This window comes from Megalopta genalis, unplaced genomic scaffold, assembly GCF_051020955.1.
Source record: "Megalopta genalis isolate 19385.01 unplaced genomic scaffold, iyMegGena1_principal scaffold0039, whole genome shotgun sequence".
In the NCBI taxonomy this organism is placed as follows: Eukaryota; Metazoa; Arthropoda; class Insecta; order Hymenoptera; family Halictidae; genus Megalopta; species Megalopta genalis.
In genome coordinates this window covers 260,153-268,260 of record NW_027476108.1, presented here as the reverse complement: position 1 = coordinate 268,260, position 8,108 = coordinate 260,153, and positions in this window count along the sequence as shown.

The following is an 8,108-nucleotide window of genomic DNA, read 5'->3' as shown; positions in this document are numbered from 1 at the left end:
GAAAGTGGCATAAGTCACTTTTTTTTAAATGAAAAGATACCGTTCAATTGTAATTAGTGTTGCCATTAACTCGATTTTTTTGAAAAAGTAACTTATGCCACTTTCAAAATAAACGGCTCAATTGTAGCTGGAGCAATTATTTGTTCGTATCGAATAAAAAAAGATCAACGACAGCGACAGTTCCGTCCAATACTTACAAATATCTTTCTTAATATCTTACCAGTTCCATAAACTGGTCTATTTGAAGCTTCAATATGTTTCTAGGTTGACCTCGAGACATTGGACATTTCAGAAATCGCTTGGACCGATGAATTTTGTATTTTTATCAATTTAAAAAATTTTTTAAATTTCGAACTTCGTTTTCGTCTACCTCCGATGGCAGTCCTGAACGCGAATGATCCGTAAGCACCTTTATAAAAGCAATGAAACCATTTTCTGTGCGAACGGAATGATCAAAGATCTACCTAAACGGCGCGAGCACAGTTTGTGCAACGACAATTGCTTTATTTCCACAGCGAAACTCGTTCGCCGGAAGGTATCGGGAGCTTGTACACGTGTCACTCAACATTTTCCACAGTGCAAAAGATAAAATGCTTATCGTTCCCTTCCCTTTCTACCCCGAATGCCGCTTTTAGACTTAACTCGATCATCTCGACCTAGTTACCTTAGCGACTAACACTCTGCGCTCGTTAAACACATTGTGAGTAGCGGGGAACGCGTTCTGCCGAGCATCCGGTACAAGAAAAATGTGTCGAAAACGTTGAATAAATCTCACCGGGAATACTCAGCGTCCAACGGATCCACTGCAATTTCCTCGAGCAACGTAAGAATCGTATTATTGCCCGACTGCGAGACCGACGTCCGTGATTACAATTTTATTGCTTCCGTCGTAGACGTAGCTCCGCGACGGTGAGCTTGGAGTCGCGGCAGGCACGCGTAATTAACGGGAAAACTATACAGAATGGACGACCGCCGAGGACGATACGCTCAAAGGTGTCCCACGATGCCATTCTTAATTACTGTTCCGGATTGATTCGTCGGTTGCGGTGCCGTTAGGACTTCAGTCAAAGCGAAACGTCTGGCTCTAATTGCGTTCGCGCCGTTTACGGCGATTGCGTATACGCGCGGAATTTGTCCCAGCAAAACTCGGGACCGCGCGTACGCCACGGAATTCCATCATCTCGAGAAAGTTTGGCTCGCCTCTGTCGTCTTCTTCGACCAGGTTTATGTCGCGAACATGACGAAAACGCTGTTTCCGAGATTCAGACGATTCTCACATTCCGCGATCATTCCGCATCCTTCGCGGATGATACCGAAATACCAGTCGCGCATTCCGGCCCCGAAAGTACCAGTAAACACACTCGGTATCGCGTGGGGAAATAGAGGAATGGCTCAGGGATAAAAAAGAAATAATAGCTAACTTCGGTGAATGTAACCGCGTCACGTTCACAGTTTCCAGACGGTATCCGCCGAATGTTAGGGAAGTGGAGCCGGTTACTGTGGGGTGACCGATTGCTGTGCCTTTGGTTCGTTGACAGGGATAATTCATTTTATATTTATCGAATTAGACGCGTTACATTTTTTCTATTGGAAATTGAACAAAATAAGAAAAATACGAATATTTAATATGACATATTCGGTAAATAGAAAATTAATTATCATACACTAATTGACAGGTATATTTAATTCCGTATTTATCCAATAAGATGCGTTACATTTTTGTTATTGGAAATTGAACAAAATAAAAGAATGCGAGAATTTAATATGATTTATTCGACAAATACAAACATAATTATCACGCAGTAGTTAACTCCTTAGTGGACACGGTAGTTCGCTCGAAAACTCTTTTGTGTATTTTGCCAAACATCTTGTGTTCCTTCTATATTTCAATAATGATCAAATTTGTACTAATGCAAAAGACACAAACGAATAATTGAAATGTATCAAAAAGTGAGATATAGGTAAAAAAAACCGTTCAATTTGTCGAAAACTTCGAACATCACTTTGATGGACACAGTACCTCGCTCAAAAACTGTCTTGCATATTTTATTAAATATTTCGCGTTCTCTCTATACTTGAATCGATATATGTACATATACAAAAGACATCGATGTACAATCGAAATGTTCAAGACGAGCAACACAGATAAAAAGTACTGCGGATTTTTGGGAACATCGGTCGTCGCTGTAATAGGCTCAGTGAATGACGTACTTACCCTAAAAAACAAAAACGTAAAAAAGGGGGGAGACGAATGTATCGGCAGAGGAAAAAAGTCATCCGTATGTCTCTTTCCGTAAAGCCCCGAAACGGCCGTTTCGTTACCAACAGTAATCCTAGTCGTCGAAGACCCTGCACGTTCCATGTTCCCGGAGCGGAACAGCCGAGCTGCGCGCTGCGTGTACGAGAATGGATATCCGCGGCAGGTCGATAAACGGCGTGGAAACAAAAAGGAAACAGAGTAGAATCGGCGGGGAACCCGGAAGCCGCCTTGGTATAAGGGATGATAAGCTTTGCGAGACGGCGTCAACAAACCGGAATATCGGTTCCGTTCGCTTTGGTTCTCGCTGGCGCGGCGAACGGCCATTTACATCGACACGATAATAAGCCGCGCTCGAAAGTACCGTCGAAACCTCTCGAGATTCTGGAAGGAACATTGTCGTGGAATTTACCGCGAAATCCTGCGTACACCGGCGTGAATGGAGGTAACCGCGCAGCCGGCAAAAAAAGACCGCGAGGTAAAAAGAGGCCACGTTTCGCGGCCTGGCCCTGGGAAAAGTGGAAAGTGCAGTCGGGCAAACGAAGGGAGAGGAACGGTGGGGAGGGGTGGGTGGGGAGACGGCGATTAAACGAGGCACTTCTTTGCATTACGCTTGACGCGATGGGACGAGCGAATTAAATGAGACCGGCGCGGCGTTCACGCATCGTTTTCCTTCAAATCTCGCGGAATCCGCCGCCGGTTTCAAATTAGTTCTTGATGTCGCACGACCAACGTGGATGCTCGCAAAGTCTCTTAATGAATGGTATAACGAGGGTGTGTCGCGAATTCTGCTCGGCGCGTCGGGCCCGCGAAATAGTCTGCCGCTGATGATGCACGGGGTGTCTCAGCCCGGATAAGCCATCGAGATGTCACCTTAAGCTTCCGACGATCACAGCCTAGACGATTTTCTAGTGGCTCCGCCAGCAACCGCTCTTAACGCTCTCTCACCTGGCCCCGCTTGCACTCGGAACCTCGAGTTGTGTTTTTTATCGGTTTTAACCGTAAAACTGCTGAGCACTTCGCGCGATCGACGGATGTATGGTTTTTTTGACAAGATTGCGTTTAGTCGCACGTTGTACAAATTCCATTCAGATTCATATTTGCAATATTTACATCCTTGTTTGAGCATTAATTTCTATTCAGATTTATCATATTTGTGATGTCTTTATTCATATTTACATGGTGATTTCTATTCACATTTATTCATATTTGTGATATTTATATTCACACTTACATATTAATTAATATTCACGTTTATTCATATTTGTGATATTTATGTTGATATTTACATATTAATTAATATTCACGTTTATTCATATTTGTGATATTTACGTTCATATTTACATATTAATTAATATTCACGTTTATTCATATTTGTGATATTTATATTCATATTTACATATTAAATCCGATTCGCATTAGTTCATATTTGTGATATTTATATACATATTTACATATTTAATTCCTATTCACATTTATTCATATTTGCAATATGTGCTTCAAGCAAGAAGTTCATTCGAATTTCACGAAGAAATATTTTTGTAATTTCAATAATCGTCCCCCATTTTCCGAATTTAATTTCTGACAAAAAGTCAGTGTAATGAAAACATTGATTCAATGGAAAGAAATAGATTTTACAACATTATCAGTGAAACAGTGAAACTATTTCATTTAAACAAGAATGAATAAATAATTGTTTCATTAGACGTCTCATTAACAACCACAACTATTCAATTCTCCAATGTGAAAGTTTTCCATAAAGTTGAAATTGTAACAAACACTTTTATTATTCTCACTCATCCAATTTTAACACGTTGTTGATTGCGGGTAGCAGATAGAATTTCAATTCCATTTTCGACGATACCCGGAACAAATGAAATAAAACGAACGAGTACGTGCGGTAAAAATAAATGTTCAGCAAACCTTGTCGCGTACAATATAATGACCGTTTCCTAATTTATTTAAATTAATTGCAAAACTTCACTCGTACACAGGTACCTGTCTCAATGTATTCTTTCGCTTCTGACGGTTTTCGATTTCTCAAATGTCTTCTTAATTCCGTAAAATTCTTAGTTTCCTAATAAAAATTAAATTAGAATATTTCAGACACTCGTAAAGAGAAAGCTAAGTGCAGTCTTCCGACAAAAAGAATAACGAAGCAAAACGATTCGGATAAGTAGAGAAAGTCCAAGTGTATTGTTACTGCCAAGTGGCCAGGATTTATGGCAGGGGCCATGTGCTTGGGTATCCCGACGGTATGGGTCTCTCTTTGGCCGTTCCGGGGCACGTGCGACCCCGTCATAACGTCTCCTGGTCCTTGATTACGGCCCAGTCAATTACGGTTGGGTCTCGCACTGTTTGGGCACGTAGGCCCATCAGCGCGGGATGTTCAGCAGGTGTTAGTTTGCCATTCTCCCTGCTAACTCCCGGCCCACCGCTTTGGGGCAATCTCAATGGATCTGTGATTGCAGTGATTGGACCGTAATTCCTTGCCGCCCACCCTAGGTCAAGAAGAGTAGGGAGGACCGAGGTAATATTAGGGATGACCCCGTTCCTCTAACGAGAGACATTCGTGAGACCACAAGGGACTCACTGGACACGAAACCACAAGGGACTCGGGAGATACACGAGAGTCAGGAGAGACCACAAGAGACTCTAGAGACATCGTGAGAGATACGCGAGACCATAAGGGACTCACGAGATACCTAAGAGACTTTGTAATCGGACGGCACACCACGTACAAAATTCTACAGAGCTCGAAGTTCACAAGGAGCACCAACGAGCATTTTAACATGTATTGTACTTAAATCTCGGGGAACTTGTTAGCAAAGGATCAAAACGTTCCGCTCATGCCTTTGATATTTTCGCGCGTTTACCCGCGGTTAATGCGGGAACATTCAAAATCAGGTTAAGATACACGATCTATTAAGAGCTGAAATTTAATATTTGCTTTACTTTCTTTTTTGTTTTTTTTTCTTTTTTTACTGAAAGTAACTTCACTGTGCCGCTAAAAAGAAGCGAATCGACGTTGAATTCGCAGTTCTGCTCGCCCCGAAATGTGTAACCGAACTTTCCGATGGAAAAAATTACACCGCCGTGGTTGCAACGTTTTCAGAGAAAATATCTTGGACGCGAATTTTCTTTTCTATTGTGAGCAAATTCTCGCCAGCCTCTAATCCGGGTTTTCATCGACTAGATATTTCGCTGGTAAAAATTAGGCAGCGATAAAAAGAAGTCTGCTTAATTAGTACATTTACTATCCAAGTAAATTCAAGGTGCATTATAATTACAGATTAACTGACTGCAGTTTTTCGTGCATTTATTATAAAAGTTAATAGCTACAATTTAAAATAGTACGACAATTAATGGGATTATAAAATATAAAATATAATTGAATATTTTAATGTACTTTAAATACGCCTTAATTTGTTGAAATTATTAAAAAAATATATATATATATATACATGAAAAGTCCATAAGCGGTTCTTATTACTTACAATAGATGCAACAAATTTTTATTTTGTATAAAGTAAGTTTCCTTTCTTTACGAATTTATTTATAGGTTCCTGTGTCTTTCTAAATTTCTAGTATGCTTCTGAAAAAATTTATTTACGTCCTTCAAATGACGTCGAAGATGACAGAACTTTCATATAACGTCCAATAGTTGCGTTTTCTTATTTTAATAAAATTGGATTTACAACACAAATGAGACACCCTGCAATACTTCACGATAGCAGCAAGAAGGACTGTAGCTTAATAAGCCCCATTAATAATACGGCGACAGGGAATGGTGCAATGCGTATTTGGATTCATTCGGAGTCCGAAAAAGCTGCTGAAGTAAATGGTGTAGGAATGAATAATTTCTTCGAGAAACATATGGCACGTCTTTCCATCTTCACGTCGGCGACTTGCGAATGCTAATTAAGCGGATAAGAGTTTTTCCTCCAACAACAGATTTATTGGAAACGTGAAAATAACTTCCCCAGTCATTCGTTACAGTGGATGTTCGGACACTTTTTAATACGGAGAAAATGTAATGACATTGAATCGTGAAGAGGCTCAATTTAGCAGACAATCGCCGAAACAATATTTACATAAATTAAAATTGGTTGAAATGGTAAAGAGAAATTTAAAACAGAAACCATACTTTTTAACTTTTTTATTTGAGTAAATTATGTATAACATGTCATAAAAGGAATCCAATTGTTATTTCAATCTATTGTTCAACTCTATAAAGAAATAATTGTACCGTACGAAGAAATAATTGCGTAATTATGAAGAAATAATTGCGCATGAGGTACAGTAAATTCTCCCCAATTATCCCTCAGCTTCGAAATGAAAATGGACTATTTAGGAAGATGAGATACGATTATTCGAGCCTCGTGGCTCGTTTTTATAGTAAAGAATTGTAAAAACAAGCCACAAGATCATTTATTAATCGTGTTTAATAATCGTAATAATCGAAATTAATAATCGTAATAATTATCGTATTTAATAATCATATCTCCTCTCCCAAATTGCCCATTTTTGTGCACAATCTGAGCGTCAATTAGATAGAATTTACTACAGTTTCGACTAATAAATGTACCATCCTATATTCCACGGTCGGCTGGAGGTGGAAATTTCCACGGTGGCCTGTATCCTCGGAGCGAGGGTGGTGCGAGAAGGGGCTGGGCGAAGGGGACGAAGAAGGAGGACGCGAAAAGCGATGGTCACCTCAGTCACCTCGAGAAGAGGCGAGTCGTCACCCCCCACTCCCAACAGGAGAGGACCTCTTCTATTGGCGGGCGGCGGGCACTAAGTCTTGCAAGAGCTGGTTCACCCGCCGCCCGCCTACCCTCAACTGCTCGGGGGCTCGAGGCGTGGGCGCACACGCAGCCCCCGAGCTAGTCGGTCCCGCTCACGACCTCGCCCGGTAGCCTCCTTCTGCAGCATTACCTGTTCGCAGAAGGAGATTGCTGCCGCCCATTTTCTAGGGCTCTCCAGCATGGCCCCAACTAAGCTGGAGAGAGCGAGGTCGTGGCCGACTTCCCGTTTTAGGACTCGGCGCAGCGCTGAAAAGGTGGGGCATTCCTACAGCGTATGCTGCGCCGAGTCCTCCTCCGCACCACAGCGGTGGCACACCGTCGTCGCTTCCCGACCGATGCGACACAAATAAACACCGAAGCTGCCATGCCCGGTGAATACCTGCGTCGCCCGGTAGGTGAGCCTGCCATTACGCCTCTCCCGCCACGAGGTAAAGTGTGGCAGGAGAGCCCCGGCGACCCGCTCGCCAGCGTAAAGACTTACCCTTGCCAGAGCGACAGCTGGGAAGCTGTCCCAGGCGAGTTCCACTTCCTCGCCCGTGTTTCCATGACGTTGACTCGAGAGGTTCCTCGCTGCCGTCAGTGTGTTCATCCCCATCCCGTCACCGACGAAGAGAACGTCGCCCCGCGCCACGCCGCACGGCGGCGTCGTCCCGCTGTCGCTCGAACTCGCCGCCGACACGCGAATACGTGCCTCGATCGCGTGTGTCGCAGCCTCATACCAGACCTCCCGCTCTGCGAACAGACATTTTTCTCCATTCAGGGAATGTTGTGTATCGTAATCCCCTCTCCCCTCACGAGCCTCGAACCCATCTTAATTGAATCTATAGTCCGGGCGCGCTCGACCGAGCTATGAATCTACGTGGAAAAGGATCACTAGTCGGAAACGGCTTCTTATCTTAGCTTGTAATGATGTTGTTAACGGAGAAAATTTACTTTGGCGAGTTTCTCGATTTTCATTACCTGTAGAACTCCGTTTTTGCGAGCTCGACGGCAGGCTATTGGAGCTGCGCAGGGTGGTTGGGTCAGTTACTGAGTGGTAGTAA